Raw genomic sequence first — 19,658 nt, 5'->3', positions numbered from 1 at the left:
TCGAGAAACTTTTATATAACGAAAAACAAATAGCCATATTTGTACGTTAGTTCGTTAGCATCAGGACACTTATAACAGGAAAACGAATAAATCTCGGATATGATTTTTATTTATATCCTGACAATTATTATCTGATTTAAAAGTTCGGTCAGGAGGTCGTAGCCGACACGTGTGATCCTTAACTCGTCGTGGTTTCTCTTGTAACTCGTACAAATAGTTTTTCCAAATTTTTCCACCGTTTTTCCGTCTCGCGTAAATGCAGAATCATGATCGGTCCATAAGATATCGTAGTTCGAAGGTATAAAATTCAATGGCTGAAACGATCGGCTAAACTCATCCTGAGAGTTTGAGTAATAACGTAAATAGAATCAATGACCATTGGTGATCGAACACCAGGTGTAAAATATCCTAATCCAGGCGGAATTTTTCTTTAATTGATTTTGAAACTGTGCGCTATGATATAACGCCTTTCGATGTTCAATTATAGCAACACCTCTACCAATTCGATGCGCGACAAAATCGAATCGTCGACTTTTGCTCGAATAATTTTACGCGCCGCGTTTTGCATTTCATTTAATTCCCATCAATCAAACGCATTTGCATTTCGCTCGATTTCGAAATTAAATTTCACTTATCGTTAGTCGATGATTCCTCAGCTAACCGATATCTTCACAGTCGAATAAATTCTCAAAATAAATACAAAATATAAAATACACAAAAGCGTGGAAACGTTTCTAGCTGGGAACATTGGTGCTTGGAAACGCGTAAATACTGCAATTAAACGTCCGCCAAGGTAACTTCGTTTAATTAAACTTTCTACTTTTGAAATTACAGCGCCTCGTCACGGCACGCCGTTTCGTTTGATTCAAAATCGCGCCTTATATCACGCAGACTGTACCAAAGGGATTATTCGTCTCTTGCCTTTTGCAACGTAGCCGAAGTTTATCGAGAAACAACGATATCACAAAACGAATATCTTTTCCGCAATAGCTTACATTCTCTTGTAATATTTTTGTTCGATTAGATAGAAACTTTGTGATTAACCTTACGCAAAAGATTTACTAAAATATGAACGGAAAAATTCTATAAAATCATCCGATATATCGCTCTTCCCGAGCAAGCAATTAAAAAATTTACATTCTATCGTTTTCGATTCGATCGTTTCAGGATCGATGTTTTAATAAAATTTTTATTCGACTCGTTGTCATGCACAATGCACTATCGCCCGCCAGAAAAAAGAGAGCCCATTTTGGAACAAAAGTTTATTAAGTTCGTCAACGCATCAATGATTACCGTTCACCATTTTCCACTGGAAAAAATTAGTTTAGCGAAAGAATTGATATTATGAATTAATTAATACGATTCATATTTAATTCTACGCTGATGGTTACGATCATATCGTCTCTTTCATGATAGAATTATAACACGCTTGACTAATTTCGGACAAATTTATTAAAAACCCATCCTGTTAACTGTTGCAAAACAATTTCATATCCAAGTTAACGCGTGCAAAAAAATCAGCGTCTGTGTACGGTATGGTATTTCGAAATAAACGATAAACTGCTTAGTTATTGGCGTTGATCGCCACCTGAAATTCCCTTCGAGTAGCATCAGTTCGTGAAACAAAAGGGAGGAGAAATATCGATGTATGTCAGTTTCAACGCAATGACTTTGCATTCTACGAGACTTTGCCTTCTTATCGATCACCGGTGAATACGGTATCGTGATACCCGAATAATACTTTACGAAGCGTTTCGTGTCAGCTAAAATAGCAGCCCGAAGAGCGTAACATATCCTGCCACAAGTATAATTGGCGGTCGTGTTCCCCGTCAAGACAAGTACGAGATTTTAAAGCGTAAACTTCACGCGAACTTTAACGAGTTTTAATGCAGCGATATGCCTATCTAAGTACATAGCGTCTAGATACGAAAATGACGATGAAGATTAGAAAACGGTAACGAAGATTAAGTATAATCATAGCCCCAGAAAGTTTGTAATTTCTCATTCGCCGCGATTTTAATTTAGGGCATTGAATTTCTTTATGTTTTAGATTCGAAGACTTTTATTTTAAATTAAAAGATCGAAAATTTCCTAATTATTTAGACTTTAAACGCGAAGTTTTTGTTATTACTTATGTTTGAGATTTAAAATATCTTACTTTTCTATATTTTAAATTCTAAATCTTCCAAGCTTCCGTATTTAAAATTTGAAAACTTCGTTTCTTCGCAGTCTTCAAATCTTCTATGTTTCAAATTCGAAAGTTCTCAATTCGTGGAAAATTCGAAAATCTCCCTCGACGGAAAATTTGTAGATTCGTTACGATTAAAATTTAGAACGTTTCAATTTTCTCTACCTGAAATTTGTAATCTTTCAATCTGCCCTATTTGACATTCAAAATCTTTTCATCTTCTGCGTTTTTCCAATAGAAAATCTTTCCACTCGTTACGATCGAAATTCAAACTTCTTTGAGTTTCTACAATTTAATATCGAAATCCTTCGGTCCGTTATCTTTTGAATGGAATTTCTGTTTAACATCGCGACGTTCAACATCCAGAAATGAAACGAATCGTAAAAGAACGTAACGACGTATCTTTCTTTAACGTCGAACTCACGGCAACGCGACGCGATCCTAATTGTAAACGACTGCTTTGACGGGAATATGACATAATTTTATCAGGCGACAAGGAAACAAGCCAAGCGTCACAAATGAATTTCATAATTCGATACAACGACGATCGATCGACGACTTTCAATTTAGATACGCCGATAGAACAACGTTCCATTAACCCTGACCATAAAATAAAGAGAATTTAATTAATAAAAAGATTCATTCTACAGTTTCACGTAATCCTGTAAATCGTTTCAAATCTTCAACCATTCAATTTATTTATGTAAAAAGAATACTAAGTTGCCAATACTTTTGCCAGAGAATAATATTAATATCGATAATACACGTTTGAAATTTCATAATATTTCGTTACTAAATTTTTAAAATTCATTAAAGTTAGGATAAAACTGCTATTATACTTATCGTTCATAGCTTGAGGTCTTTCAGTTGGTTTCAAGTTCGAAGATTTCCTATTCCCATATATTAAATCCAAAATCTTTCGATGGATTACACAGTAAAATCTCGATTATTCGAATTTTTCATATAATCGAACGATACGCATCCGACTACATTCTACGCTACTAATTACAATTTTTTTTACATACTGCACGTATCAAATACATACGTTTTAATCTTTCTTCTTCTAATCGTCCTGACCTGCTCTTCTAAAGTTAGCACTTTCTCGGGAAATACTTTCTTGCCGTGTTTCACACCACTTGATGACTATCTCTGATGCTGCAAATGTTTGTAATTGCAAAAATTACAGATTCAGCACTACTTGCGTCTACATCAAAATTTCACACTTTCGCCTTTTAATGTCGCAAACTGTCGATTCGCTAATGCCGCAATTTAATGCTGCTATTTAATATTAGTTATGGTTCCATCGCTGCCTTAATCGAGTCAGTATTTCACGTTTCTCCTGAATTGATAAAACGGTACACTTACGTTCTGGCATATTGTTGCACAACATAAAGATCGACTGACAACGACGTGTTGATAACACAGACGATATGTGTCTCACTTAGTCAAACGTATATACATAGTGCATATTTACCAGGGTAATTGAGACTCTACTGTATTTGACATTCCAAAGTGTCCAATGCTTTACACTTTGTAATGGAAAGTCCTTCGATTTGTCGTGATCAAAACTCGAAACATTTTCATCCTCTATATTTGTTTGGATAGAGCGTCCCGCGATTTATTAAGAACTAAATTTTAAATCGAAAGTCTCTGGTTCGTTATTTTTCGAATTCTAAATGTTTGGTAGTCCGCTGTATCTCAAATTTGTGTCGTACACCGTCAACGTAATTTCAAACTGCCTCTCATAAATTTCTGCCATAAAATTAGGACATGATACGTGGTATGCGCAAATTTGCATCGTATGTCCTGAAATACGTTATTACGAACGTCTGGTTAATTTCACTGTCGATCCAGGTCTATTTAAATTTAAATGCGACGTCTCGCCGAAAGCTCATTCAAATAAATGTCAGCTATAGTTTTATAAATAATAGTAACGTTCTTCTATTTTGTATCACGCATATGCAACTATGCCAATAAATATACAATACAAATAGCCGTGTTAATAGAAACGTGCTGATAGAAGGATCGTCATTTTTATTCAGTTTCGCAGCGCAAAACAACTTCTTCTTTCGCGTCTAAGAAAATCCTCAACCTCGACAAGGAGAATGAAGCGAGGCGTAATTTAAGAGCTTCGAATAGAATTCCTGAAACGCTTTACGTTCTTCTCTGCGGTATATTCCACCTCTCTCATACATGCGAACATTCCAAATTTTGTTCCACTTAAAACGCGTTCTACGTGGCTAGCAAATGCGGAATTAACCTTCGAGTAGTCAAAGAACAGAAGCGCAATTCGTCATTACCAAATATAATCGTTCGTTGATGGCTAAGTCAATGAATCTATTCTTCGTGAAGAAGCTCCGTTCGTATGAATTTATTTGCTTCCCAATTTGCTTCCCTGTTTGCTTTTTCTTGTCCGTCTTAAAACATAGGCATTCGCAGTTATATATGTATTAACCATTACATCACATTTTCCATTACCACAGATATCTAAGCAAATTATTTGATCATTCAATTTGTTCGATCGATGTTATGGAACGTAAATTTGTTCAAGTAATGTTATAAAAATTAATCTAACAGAATTATTTGATTTAATGGTATATATATGTAATGTCGTAAATCTCGGGGTAATTCAGGTGATCGATTCTGAAGTCTGAAAATCGAGTTTATTGTGAAAATACTTAAATGAAATACAGGAGTAAACAACAATTAATACCAATCTATAACAGTAAACAATAAATAACAAATTCTGTGCAATGTCTACCTGAAAATCGAGAATCGATTTTCAACGTCCTCAGCTACCGATCTTTCTCCGTCAATATTCAATGTTTTAAATAATTATTCTGTGATCTTGCTTATCTCTGATGTTGCTCTCTGTCCTTCCGTTTGGGAAATGAGTGTCTCTCAAAATGGTTGTCCGCAAAACAAAAGAAAGTCGCTTTGTCCGTGAAACAAAGAAAGTCGTGCTGTCCGTAAACAAAGAGAGTCCCTATCACGCGTGAACTCTAGGGAGTTTACATATATATACCGCTGAAAATAATTGGAGAAATTTTTCCAAAGCATTCGCTTCTTATTTCCATTGGAGGGTTCTTCTCGCCTTTATTTGTTTAAATGATACGATAAAATCATCCTTAGCGATCTTTTAATCCTAGTAACTGAGTAATTGCTTCGTAACATTTTTTTACAATCGAAGGTACTCAAATGTAAAAGCTCCTGAAACTGCCCGCTAGTTTGTGATAACGAAATAAAAATTCAGACTAAAGCTATTAATATTTTCCTTCCGAAGTTAAAGAGAAAACGAAATAGGTTAATAGTTCTTTAATTACATACCATTCTATTTTTATTATATCGTTCCATCGATTGCAATAAACGAGTTCCATTGTGGATCGCTCGAACAGTATGTACGAACTTTAATTACGAACTTTCAAACGGTAGAATAATATAATATAAAATTGATTACATCGAATTCTACCAATAACGGAGCGAAACGAGATACAAACATTGGCTCGGCCAAACAGGTCTTACGTACATCGCTTTTGTGCCAACCGATTAATTCGTAATCTACCTGTCGTCAAATATCAAAGAATGACTTGATACGGTTGCGGTTCAAAGCAACGAGGCAAGAGTTGTTTCTGAACGTCAAAAGGAAAATTATGCTTCGAGCTACCCCTCTAAACATCGGACGTTATTCATGGAAGTCGATTCAAGTAACATTTAAATTCCATCGCCATCTATTTACTATCTATTTGTTATTTATTCTACATCTATTTATGCTTCGAAGTATAAGTCAGTATAAGATATTTCATGAATTTTTTTAATTTTTTGCCTCTACGGAATGGTATGCGCGTGAGAGTTTCATACAAAGTGGTAAAAAGGTAACTCAATATGTCTGTATACATGTGCCTTTTCTCAAGCTTTCCACGATTTTCCACATTATTCCCTAAAATTGTTCATACTTTGCTTTCAAGTTACGTTACATTCATCGCGTCAAGATTATTTTACGAACAAAATTTAAAAATTAAACAAATGTGTTTTACTTTACCAAAACCTGAACTTTGTACATTCGTTGCTATTATATATAAAGAATTAAAATAAATAATCTCCTAATAGTCGCTCCGTTTCTCTCAACTTTCAAGTATTAGGTTGCCCGAGAAGTTTCTTTTGTTTTATGAGGAAATAATAGACACACAACGTTTCTTGTTTTATATTATTTTGTCGAATTACGTACCATTCATTTTGTTTTGTTGAGATAAACCGTGACATTTCACAGACTTGGTTTCACGTTTGTACGAAGGTGTACTGTTGTGAGAAACACGTTTACAAAAGAAAGACACTTTCCGAACAACCTAATAAATACGCTAACTGTCCTAAAACTTTTGAATCGCATTATACGTATCACACAGACTACGAAATATTTACCCAACCGCTACTACGACTTTAGCCAAAGATGAAGAGCCGCACGGTGATAAAACTTTTCCGTATTTAATCCAATAAAAAGCTACGATGTAGAAAACCATCGGAATTATTTGTGTTCCTTTGCCCAGCTAGCTATCGATACAATACTCGACAGTAACCGATTTACTTTGGAAAACAAACAGAACCGCACAGTATAACGCGAATTAAGCGATTCCTCGCCTCGTTTTTGTCCTACTTTTTTCATTACATACGAACCAGACATTCGAGGTTGCTATCATTTCTCGTCGGGTTTGCAGTTCAGCTCCCAAAACCATCCGAAAAGTCAAATAAACAATTCCAAACGGAATTGGGAAAAATATTGGCAAACAGAGAAGTCCATACGAGCCTGTCTCGAAGCTCGGTTTATTTCCATTTCTCGCCCCTCAAAGACGCTCAGATCATCCAGCAAAATTTCTCAAAGGCAAATAAAGGAAGCTTTTACGATCTGTTGACATGTTATCGCAGTTTCGCGCTCTTTCTTTCCCTGTTTCTTCTCCTCGTCTGTCGGACATTCTTTCCACGTATACACATGGCAAACGCTCTTTTTTTCGAGGGTCTCTCGAAGTAGAAAGCGGTTGAAAGTAAGGGATTTTCAGTCGGCTTCGTTCTGACTCGATAGCACGCGACCGCATGTACAACAATCGTATCGAAACCAGGCTATCGATTAACCGCGTATCGTAGCGCGGGCAAAATCACGAGCTTTCGGTAACCAAATTCGGCTGGCATCGAGTTTTATACGAAATTCCTGTATCTAGCGTACGTGCAACGAAATGTTCTCCGGTTTCGTTTCGATGAAATCAGTACGAGTACGATACAGTAGTAAATCAATGTTCAAACATCGCAATTCCGCAAACTTTATCTATACGTCGAATCTATAATGCGCTGGCTTATCTCGTAACAATTATATCTCGTGTTCGACGTAGATTCGACACGGAGATAAGGTTCGTGAATTTGAGACGTTTGAACAAGCGAATTGACAGTAATTTGAGATACTGTTATTCGAAGTATAATCTAACCCGTGATTCGATATTCCCAGCTTAATGTTTCCGTGCTATTTACCTTTTGGTCATTGCAATTCCTCTTTGATATCGCAAGCTACGTAGATAAATAGGTAATAGGTAAAATCATCTCTCTCGTTGTCCCTTTTATTACTGTAAGTTCAGTCAGTGTCCTAGTGTCGTGGTCTTTCTTTTTGATATATTTCAATAATTTTTTATTACTGAAATTCCTTTCGCGCTACCCTCTGTTCTTTTCACTGCTGCAACTTATTTTTAAATATCCTTATAAACTACCCTTCTTTTATTACTGGAGAGAAAATTTCCGATGAATTTAAATCATTCTGTATATAACTGAAATTCCTTTTTTAGGTATTCGTTTTCTTTCTCCCTTTTCTCTCTTTTTTTTTTTTTTTACCGCAACCTGCTTTTGAACATTCTTTAACTACTTTCTCGTTATTGGATTTCAATGCATCTGCATCTGCATTCTTTAATCTATGAAATTCTTTCGCCGGTGTTGCCCTTGAAACGTTCAATTCTTTTTCATCGTTGTAATTCACCGTTAATGCCTTCTCGTGGCAGTCCTCGGCGTGTGGAAGTTTTCCTAAACCCTAATTGCATCGCGGTAGGAATCCATCGTCGAAAGGAAGCTCGTGGGGTGATAGATAATTATATTATTTCTCGCTATTGATTCGCAATGGGTATCGTCTGTGACAGTAGTTGAAGCCGAATGAAATTATTCCTAGTAAGATCCACAGAAAGTAGAAAATAGACATTTATGGAATATCAGACAACGTATGGTTACATCCGACATGTGAAATTCATAATACTATATCTGACGGCTTGTTCGAGTCTCTCTCATGATATTCTGTGAAAACGGCCGAGTGCTCGTTATAAATTGATTACCTTAATTTATGATGGAGAGATAACAAAATTGCACTAGCATTTTCTCATGCAAAGTGCGCCACACATCGTTGATCCTACTTGTTCGAGAAATTCAACATATTCCCTCTGCGTAAGTGTATTTTTAATAATTTGCTTCGGTAGTTTTATCACGCCAAAGAACGTTAACACAGTATAAATACTATTATCGATTCACCTATAATGGTAGTCCCTAATTCGTAAGATTCAAGTATATCGAATAAGTTGCGGCCAAATTGAATGGAAAATAAGTCTGATTAAATGTAACACGGGTATTGAGGAAAAGAGAATAATTTAGCGTTCTACATCGCCCTGAATCCGATTTATCCAGATATATTTCAGAATCTAAATTACAGGCTCTATCCACGTATTTTCACGCAAAATGTATTATTCAAATCCAGTTGTTTCTAGAGTTTGACCTTCCTTAATTTACCTTAACTCCTTCTCTATCTACAAATTACTAATATTTCCATCCACAACTCATTGTATTAATCTATTAACCAGGTGACCTTTAAACAGGAATTTCTGCAACTCTAAAATTGCAATAAATTAAATAAATTAAATTACGCGTAAGAAATTAACATTCCGAGTGGCGAGTTAACTCATCTTCCACGGTTAACGACATGCAAATATCCTTATTCGTTTCTAATTCAATATTTGCTGTAGCTTTATTATCGATCATGCGCTAATTACCAAAAGAAACAAATTTTTACTACTCCGATAATCCTGATATCCCCTTGTCTAATTGATTTTTTCAACAAATATATTCATCGACGTTGGCTATTTATTATTTATCGCCTCGACATTATGCCCGGGGAGAAACACTGAAATATTGCACGCGAATTATTATCGATACAGATATAATCTTTTGCATAACACACAATACGGAATTAAAGTTACAGTTAAGGTTGGAATTTAATGCAAATACAGCTCGCCACTGTTGCTCTTGATTCGTAATCTACGCCGCGAGTATCGCGAGATATTATAAAACGAAGGCTTAAGTAACAAAGAGCTACGAAAGCTTAAAAGTAGCTAAAAGAAAAATAAATGGAGAATGCAATATCCTGCTATAATATTCCCGAGAATGAAAGACATACTACTACAATATTCCAGTCACAAATTCTTCGCAAATGGTCTTCTCATCTTTTCCAAAGCCGCTAGACGACCTTAAATCTTGCTACGCCTTTAATCACCGATAGCTTCGGAATAATTTATTCAATCGCTATATATCGATACTTGACTAGCTTAATTTGATATTCGAAATTACCGATGATTAATCGAAGATATATTAGCTAGCCGTGTTAAACTTTAAATTGTAGACGGACTTACTTCCTAATTTCCTTCGTAAATTATTCGTATCGGAACACGCTGAGGCTCGAAACTTTCCGATCGATCGAAGCGTTTATTTCGATCACAGAAATACACGTCGCACGAACAAAGACGATGCTGGTACAGGTCAAGGAAAGCTACCAAACAATACTCTTAACGTGGCCATTAACCATGAAGGAGTAACTCTCTCGGTATCATAACATACGACGTACATAGGTGGTTGCAACTATGGTACATGTGTGTCACCAGAATATCTCTATGGCACGCTAAAACCACGAACCTATAAGGCACAGCGCCGCGCCCACGCCGGTGCACTTTTACCGGACAAATGTACTTGCTTTCGTGGTTATCCCGAGATAGAACGCGACGCAGCACTGGACATAACAATTTTCACAAGTTACTCGTCTTTTGAAAGTACGCAAGATTAATTAAAATTATCGTTTACGGAATTTTTTATTTTCATCGTAAGTGATCGCGGATTTTGTCAATGCCCATCCGATAGATTGAAACGTATTAATCGCCTACGCTATATATAGAGTATTTAGGCTTGCGATTTGTAGGAATTTCTTTCTTTGTTTCTTTTTTATGATCCTCAAATAGGAGCCATGACGAAGGAAAGTAATTATTAAAATTACTATTGCAGACAAGTTTCGACGAATAATAGGAAATTCGGGGAGATATTATCTGACCGTGAATTCTACAAATTTTGGAAATTCCGATTAAAACAATGTAGCTAATCCGGGGGTTTTAGGATGCAACGATGTAACTTCGTATAGGGCCGAGATTCAACTGGTATCTAATTAGGACCTAACGAAGACTGAGCCAGAGGTTAACCATGATTCGACCAAACGCTATAGTTGAGAGGCAATCGAAATTTAATTGAAGCCTAACCGAGAGGCAATCAACGACGAACAAACTGCTTCGGTTCTCCGATTAAAAATTCAGCCTTACGCAATTCTGCTAATGTTGGCAAGTTGAAAAGTATTTTGACAAAGCAAAGGGCAACGTACGAGGTATATTTTGCAACGGAAGAAGTTGCATTTATCTAATATTAATTATACCGTTCGAATAATAGTAAAAAGTAATTATAAAACAACAGGAAGAATTGGAAAACCGTTTAATAAAACGACTTGTCGAAATTTCACGCGAATTCGTTCGTCTTATTACGAGACAGATTCTTTCAAGAAATTTGCTGAATGGCTTTCTTGAGTATTTCACGTATAGCCGTCTCGTCAAGTTATTCTCAAGGTAATATTAACTACCTACTGTATTATGTAATATTCTATTCTGAGACATGCTAAAATAGAAGAAAAGAGGCAAAAGCGAAAGCCGAAGCTTAATGATAAGAAGCCACATGCGACAGACTTTCGATCTGGGAATTAACTCTTGTCTATGATCCGAATAACCCATTTTCGATTCAATGAACTCCCACGAGCAGGAAATAGAGAAATCTAAGCCCTGCGTACTTCGCACCTGAATAATACAAAATTAAATAAATCGTTTCATTGAAAATGAACACTTCAATCTATCGCGTCCAACGACCGAACAAAATGAAATTCTACTTTTCATCGACGATTCTCTATTGAAAATAAAATAACAATCTATTACATTTCCTACGAGAAATAAGACGAATAAATAGAAATTAACCGGTACTTTTTGTTTCAGAAATATCTCTTCTAAAATAAAGAGATCTCGAAAAACAACTGTATATTTCACCTGTGGGAATAAATTTTATTTTCGATGTCGATATTCATACCTGCACGCTTCAAGTCTGTTCTTCGGGCACTTCGATACTTCGAACAACATCTTCGTGCCTTTACGCGTAAATAACCGTGATGGATCGCCATCAAAACGGAGCATCCACCATAAAATCCAGCATAATATTACATGGTCGATTTACAAACAACAACAAGAATTTCAATTTCGATGATGTGGTTGCTATAACGTCGAGATATTTACAAGCTTCGTTTGCTCGTTCCAAGTCTTACTACGCAGTCTTCGAAATTTTATTTTCCAATCTCGAGCTTCTTCCAATAAATAAAAAGGCTTCTAATGTTTGAAGCGTCGATCAGATAGAAATTCGTTACCCAAATAAATGTTCATTTAGAGTTGTCTAATCGGAGAAGTTCGCATGTTTTCTGATAATTAAGATTCAATCTCTATTGGAGAAACTTTAACAAGGAACAACAAGTTAACAAGTATAAATTTGCACGCAAATTTGTCAAATAAGAAACATCAATTTCACTCTACAAATTAGCAACGAGATAAGAAAATGTTCGACGAAACGTATTATTTACGGCAGAAGGAAAGATCATGCGAGTAATCGTTTTCGTCCAGAGAAGAAAGAGAAATAGAGAAATATTCCAAGGACATTTCAATAAGAGTTTTCAATAAGTATTTAATAGCAAACATTCTTTGGATTTTACATGTGAGACTGAATACAGAATCAACAGAATATGAAACAAGTGAATAGCGATCTCGTGAAACTTTCTTGGTTTTCTTTCGTTGCTCGCGTTTCAATGTCCACTGTCCACGACGGATTCAAAGGCAGTACATACATATATTTCACGCAACGATAGCATTCTCATTTCTATGTGTAACAAATATCGTTCTTCTCTTTTTTTCCCCTCTTCTGTTTGAACGTAGAACGTTCAAACGCACACCGGAAATGGGTTTTCGAAACGCCGGTTTCTCATACCAATGAAACGCGGCTCCCGTGACCGAACATCAGCGGGATCTTCCTAAAATTTCTTTAGTCGCTTTAAAACTTTTCGTTTTCTACGCGACGTGTACACGATTCTACGAGACGATGAAGTTTCTATTCTCAATGCAGGAATTTATGATAACTGCGTAACGCACGATTAAAATTAGCAACAAGCAAGTTGAATATAAACGCTGTAAGGATTAAACCCTGAAACATTTGATCGCTGGCTTTGTGAAAACCACAAGATTATTGAAATTTTCCAAATTCTTTCATATCGTATGAGATTGCTCGCTCAGATTAAAACGACTTTCCCCGTTGAATATTTTATAGGATTCGTCACTGGCAAACGCGCAAAAGGCTTTATGAAAATCCACCGCTGCAGATTTTCCTGCATCGATGTTCTTCCAATCGAATAACATACGAGCGAAATACGATTTCCTCTTTTTACCATTGCCTTTATAAAAAAAGATCGGCGAATCTTTTCTTTTAAAACGATCTACGGCGATCGATAAACGAAACTCGGCAGTTCACGATTTATAAATGACAATTCATAACTTGAACTAATTTCTTAGTCAATACATTCATTCCAAAGTGAATTAGAATAATGAACGAAGGAAACGAATTTCCAAGGTTTCTCTTCGCGATATTTTCTTCTTCGCGATATTTTCGTGGTTAAATACTTCCAATTAATTATTCCTTCTTCTATGGCTAGAAAACATCATAACGAATATAAACCGAAATAACGAACTTCCTACTCTTTAGTTTATTTTCAACAAATCGAAATTCTGTTGCTAAACTCGAATCGCTAAATTTCGATTCCGCTCCAACGCGCGACCCTCTCAAATTTCAATTACATTTGGAAATAAAAAGACCTCCTCGGTCGCGGATATTTTCTAAATTGGAAATTATCGTTTCACCCTGGAAAGCTAACGTAAATTAGTCGGCGCGGATCAACACAATGAGAGGCGCTGGCGGGAAATAATTGACCGAATCTGCGGGAATAATTGCTGTCGGAGTGTCAGGGCTGTACGGTTCGCAGAGATTCAATATCATTGGAATAATAAAACAAGGTACTTACCAAGGACACGATGATCAACCGGTGTACAGACAACAGAAACGTGCGCGGAAGCTGCGATTCATAATCATTCACTGCATTTTATTCGCGACTAGATTAACCGAACTGATTTAATTGATCTGCAGCCGCAATCAACCGATTTTCATTTAGATCAAAGCATTTTCAGTTCGACGAAAGAAACGAGTATCGACGTGTTTTCATTAAGAATAGTCGTTCGTTTAATTTCATTGGTAATTATAATAATTGTAGTTAATCGAATTTATATTATCAGTCACGTTCGATTGTTTGGCAAACCATCGAATTTCTTTTTATTTTATTTTTCCGATTGCCTTTCCTAGTTCATTTCTCCGGAGATTTTATCTCGACAAAATGCGCAATGATTATCGAATTTGCTATGATATTATATCGGGAAAGTGCAGAATCTTGTTGCCCGTCGCAAAGTAGATACACATCGAGCATTAAAACACGTTTCTCTCTATTCTGAAGAACGAGGCAAGTGAATTTATAGTTGTACGCATCACGATTCAATTTATTCATGATATTTTATCTTTTCACAGAAGAAACTTTTATGAATAATTACCGAGTAATTTACGTATGATAGAATCGCGCGTATAATCTACGAATCCTACAAATAATTTATATGTAATACAATCTCAGGAATAATCCATGGATATGTTTCAAATGTACGATATGTTCCAAATAATAGACAAATATTGGAATCTTGGAAATAATCTACGAACGATCTATCACAATCTGTGCATAATAAAATCGTATCTGTAAATAATCTACGAATCTAATCCTATTAATTCCATTGATAATCTATCGTTTAAAGGTTTTTGCAGGATAATCAAATTTCTATATAAACTTTCTTATTTTTGTTTTTGCATAAAAAAACGTGGAATTTCGAACTTACGTCGGAATCTCGTTGAATAAAAAGATTTGATGCGTGAAACAATCGTGCCTTGTTACGACCGAGATTTTAATCGGATTCGTTCAATTTAACTTTCTGAATTACGATATGAATCGTCTAATTTATTTTTTACGAAAGCATTCTCAGTAAATATATGTTAAACGTTTAATAGCAGTTGAACGTTCGACAATGGAAAAAGTGAGCACAACAAACGGCAATCAACCGTGGAATAAATCCCGTTGTTCTCAAGCATTTCCGGTTTATTGTTAGCAGTTCGAAAGCTACATTGATGCAAAGAAGTTCGGAATACTTTGCAAATAAGGTATAGTTAACCCGTATGAAATCTCACGGACGCGACGGCATGGTAGTTCAGTTATTTTGATTAAAGTTTTGCTACGTGAAATTGGTTTTCTTATAGAAAGTAAAAACCTAAAGTAACGAGCAAATTCTGTGAACATTCGGTAGGGAAATATACTGCAATACTTACAATCGTTAATTGAAATAAAACGAAAATAAGAGCAAGAAATTTACGATAACAAAAATATTTCAATTTCAAATTCCAAATTCCAATTTGCTGACACACAGCTTTAACAAATAAGCTTTTGAACGAGCAATCATGCGAAGATTTACATTTTTATATATAACATTAAATTTGCCAAATATAATTTACGATATATTAATTTAATGCGTCTTGCATAAAACTATCTAGAAACTATACTAAAAATAATTTCATAAAAAACATTTCATAGCAAAAATACTACCAAATCAAATATCTTTGCAAAAAAGTAACTGTTAGAGATATCCCCTAAAAGCAACCGTTAATTCTATAAACACAATCACTTCATTTTATCAATCTATATTTAATCCTAACCTAAGGAAACCAATAAGGATCGAGCAGAATCTGTTTCTATTCTATAATGATGTTTTGTTACAATGACCTATGCAACCTTCTTCCTGTTCGAATATTTAATTTTACGTGAGGAGGAAAATTTACTTCGCGAAGAATTATAAACAAGACTTCTTAAATTAGAAGCAGTAGAAAATAAGCAAAGAATCGGTAAAAAAAGAAGCTGTATTTGAAAATATGTCACAACGGTCTAATACTACATTCATAGAGGTCGTTAAAAGTGCATTCATACTTAAATGGCGTCTAAATCAAAATTTATATGCCTGCCAATATTCACATGCCGATGTAAATTTTCAATTACTTCGTACCAATATGCTTTTTACGAATCATTTACCATGACACGATGTAGTACAGTAACATGTTACGAAAAGTTTAATTAACGAAAGTTATAATACTTGAAATGAAAACTAAGATATCTTTACAGTGGTTATTTTACCGCGAATTATTTAGCGCCGTTACCAGATTTATATGAGATGTGTTAGATTTAAAGAGGCTGGGATTTGACGAGTCCCCGTTTTGTCACACGAAGTTTCTGTCATTATTTCGTAGCCGAACGAAAGCACGAGCACACAAACATCAAAACTGAGAAACTTTTTCGAACAAGAACTTTAAAAACTGCGAATCACGCGGCCGCGTATCGGCAACTGAACACTTCTAGTGATAGAAAACGTGACTCGAAGTGCGCGCGCAACCACTACCGGCGTGATGGCGTTGCTGATGCTTCAACCCTTACCGCGCACACTCTGCGATTCGATTGAATTCAAATTGCTGTCATAAATATATGCATAACCAAAATCAAAAATTCTTAATTTTATACGCAATCTGTTAAGAAACTACAATATTTATCAATATCGTAGTAACATGTCGATTGTCATAAGACTGGTAATGCTGGAATTAATTAAAATATTTAAATTAATGATATGGTCATATTTTCGTAAAATTTGTAATATTTCTATTACAAATTTTGAGATTTTTATTGAAATATGTATGCGGCAACCAACAGCATTTTGGTGCTGCAAACAAATACACGAAATTCAAACATATTAACCCGCCAAACATATTAGCAAACAACAACCAAATTGTACTTAATTGTATTTAATTATTTAAATGATATTTATCGAGCACTTAGAAATGTATATGAAATAAAAGTTTTCGAAAAATAACGTAGATAATAATTTAACAAAGAGGCAATGTTTAAATATATAGAACGTGTAGCTTGCTAGTAACATTCACTTGCTTAATAACAGATCGTGTGTCAAGTCTTTAACGTCTTTAAGCTGCAGTTAAGTGGTATTATCGAGTCGCAAGAATCTTTTTAACTAGCGCTGTTCGTACAAGGGCATGTGCTCGAGGGTGACAATTTAACTGCATAAATTTATATGTCGAGTCATTGTCATTACTGTCAAATCTGGGCCGTTTGTCGTTACAGGAACACGTGACGCGTGCTACTAATAATCACGTGATTAACAGCAATCTTTTTTCACAGCTGTATAAGCAGAAAGACACGTTTCAGCGTGTTCTTTATTAGATACACGGTTCGATTGTTCGCGTGATGCAATTGTGACCCTATATATAGTTTGGGATTAAGTTTATATACATAAATATTATACTATATATACTATACATAAGTATACAAATACCTATTTGTTACATATATTTGAAAATCTAACAAAAACAAAATTTACTGTATTTAATATATTACATTATAAGACATATACGATGAGAACGAAATTACAAATTTATAATAAAATAACTAGCAAAGTAGAAGCAGTAAGAAGCGTTCAATTTATACTAAGCATCAATAGGTATTCTAATACCTATAACCGACAATATACGTACTATGAAAATTGGATCAGTTTCCGGAACACGATAAAAACAACTACGGTAAAAACTGAGAGCACGCTTGTGATTCGTTATTTAGCAACGTTTCACGGTCGAAATTTTATATTGCATGAAAATTGATCCCCGTATTTTTATTTTTAGTTTAGTTAGTTTTTATTATATATGTAAAACATAGAAACATAGAAACATAGAAACATAGAAACATAGAAACATAGAAACATAGAAACATAGAAACATAGAGAGAAATGAAGGAATCATAAATGAACAAGTGGAGATACAGAGCTTGAAAGAACTTTCATAAGCATCGTTAGTTTATTAACAATGTTACACGCACAATCATACATAAAACAACCTTGATTATAGATATTATATGCCGCTCGTTTACAGAAACGAGTCTCGCTATGTTATTTTAAGTCGTTATCTGTATGTCATGTCCGTGTTGTGTGCCGGTAAATCGTATCGATTACACAAAACCAACGATATTACTTTACAAAACACAGAATAATTTAACTTACAAAAAAAAAAGAAAGAAAGAAGAGGGAGATATGAAAGACCGGAAGGAAGGCAGCGGAAGAAGGTGGTGGAAAGATAGAATAGAGAACATAAAAAAATCACTAACGCGTCCCCCTCCACATATAAAAATTACAAATTATATCCAGACATGCTGGATCTTTAATATTATACATCTTATAAAAGTGTTCTCTTTCTCTTCTTTTCCTTTTTTCTCCTTACAGTAAGGAACAAATTAATATCTACATATCCTTCGTATCGTTGAAATTTACATGGTATTCTTCACTATCCGGTAGACGATTCTGCAAAAAGAGTTCAAAGTTCACAGAAGGGGAATGGAAATTATCGACAAATATCGTCTACGCATCGACACTAAAATTTTAATGCTTCTTCCTCCTTTTTTTATCATAGACTAATATTACCTTCTTTCTTCTAAGGCTCTTTTGTCTCTTTTTCTCTCTTTTACTCTCGCTTATTTAAAAAATCGATCGTACTGGAAAGATTAAGGGAATTGGTAGTTGACGATTTTTTTCTTTTTTACAATTGTATTTCGATATCGCGCGCACGCGTGTGCATGTAGGTATTCGTATATAAGTAAATAGGTAAATAAGTATGTCTATGGGGATGGGGTAAAAGGATAGAGACAATGAAGATAGATGCAATGGAAGTTCATTCGTTCGCAAAATATTTTCGAAAATGTACCTTTCAATCTACAGAAATTTCTTCGTTTCATTTTAATTTCCTTTGTATGCAAAATCGTTACAAAACGCAGTAACGCTTAAACAGTAAAATCATAAGTAAAATATATAGTCGTTTCGTGTTGGCTTAATTTCAATTTATTTTTTACTTAATACACGAGACTCGACGGATCCCGTTGAAAGATGCTAATAAACCTTTCTTTTCCTCTTTCATTTTTTTTTATTCGTCCATTGACTTCAAAAGTCGTTGGAAATCAAGTTCTTCTTTTGCGCAGCTTAGAAGGCCGCTTCCGTGGTAAAGGATACGAACGAGAAAAGAGAAACGAAGTATGTATATGTATGTATATATAATATAATATCGTGATAGACGTGATAGACAAAAAGAAAGTATTATATTGGCTATATTCTCGTGGATCGAATCGAAAGCATCTCGTCCCCTTTTCTCGTTCCTAGGTTGGTCCACGAAGAAGTGCTTCCCCGTAGTCGAAGAAGGTGGGAAGTCTATTTTTCTCTCTCTATTATAATATTTTGTCTCATTATCCATCACAATATTTCCTTCATTATGCTCTTAATTTGCTATTTGATAGCCAGATCGCACGCTAATTTTTTTTCGCACGAAATTATCGTCCCCTCCCTTTAAACAACAGAATATCAAATAATGTCAGGGTACGATAAATCGACGCTTTGTTTTTCTTCTTTTTCGTTTATTTTTTGAAGCAGTTAATCGAATCGACTAATTTTTTTCAAGCAAACTAATCGCGTCGATTAACAATTTTTGATCGATGGATCGACTCGATCTTTAAACGCTCTCAGGGATTCTCCTGGTATTCGCAGTACAGAAAGCTAAAGCGAAATCGAGAAAGATCGACGAGGCGTTTCGATTACGATCAACGATTTAGAAAAATTTTTCCAATTTTATTTCAAGGGTGCATATATCACTGTAAAATGCGAAGAATCTTACTGTATCGCTTTCTTTTGTATACATAAAAAATACATATAGCATTGATTTTTATCATAAACAAAAAAAATAAAGAACAAATTACGACTTTGCGTAGTTTAAAACAAAAATAAAAAATTCTTCTTCGGAAAAAAGATTTACATCAAAAAAGTCGTACCGCCATCAATTC

General features: G+C 34.9%; 1 protein-coding gene across 2 annotated transcripts in view; it reads right to left on the bottom strand.

The window, feature by feature from the left end:
* The window catches only part of Dh31-r (Diuretic hormone 31 Receptor), a 165,914-nt gene extending 151,770 nt beyond the window's left edge, over positions 1-14,144 (bottom strand). For both annotated transcript variants that reach the window (XM_072016723.1, XM_072016722.1), the window contains exon 1: positions 13,668-14,144. The gene's annotated coding sequence lies outside the window, so the exon portion shown is untranslated. The remainder of the gene's footprint in view (positions 1-13,667) is intronic.
* Positions 14,145-19,658: the final 5,514 nt, after the last annotated feature.

The sequence above is a fragment of the Bombus fervidus genome, chromosome 14 (genome assembly GCF_041682495.2).
Source record: "Bombus fervidus isolate BK054 chromosome 14, iyBomFerv1, whole genome shotgun sequence".
NCBI classification, from domain to species: Eukaryota; Metazoa; Arthropoda; class Insecta; order Hymenoptera; family Apidae; genus Bombus; species Bombus fervidus.
Note: the sequence above shows the minus strand (reverse complement) of the source record. Positions and strands in the feature narration are given on the sequence as shown.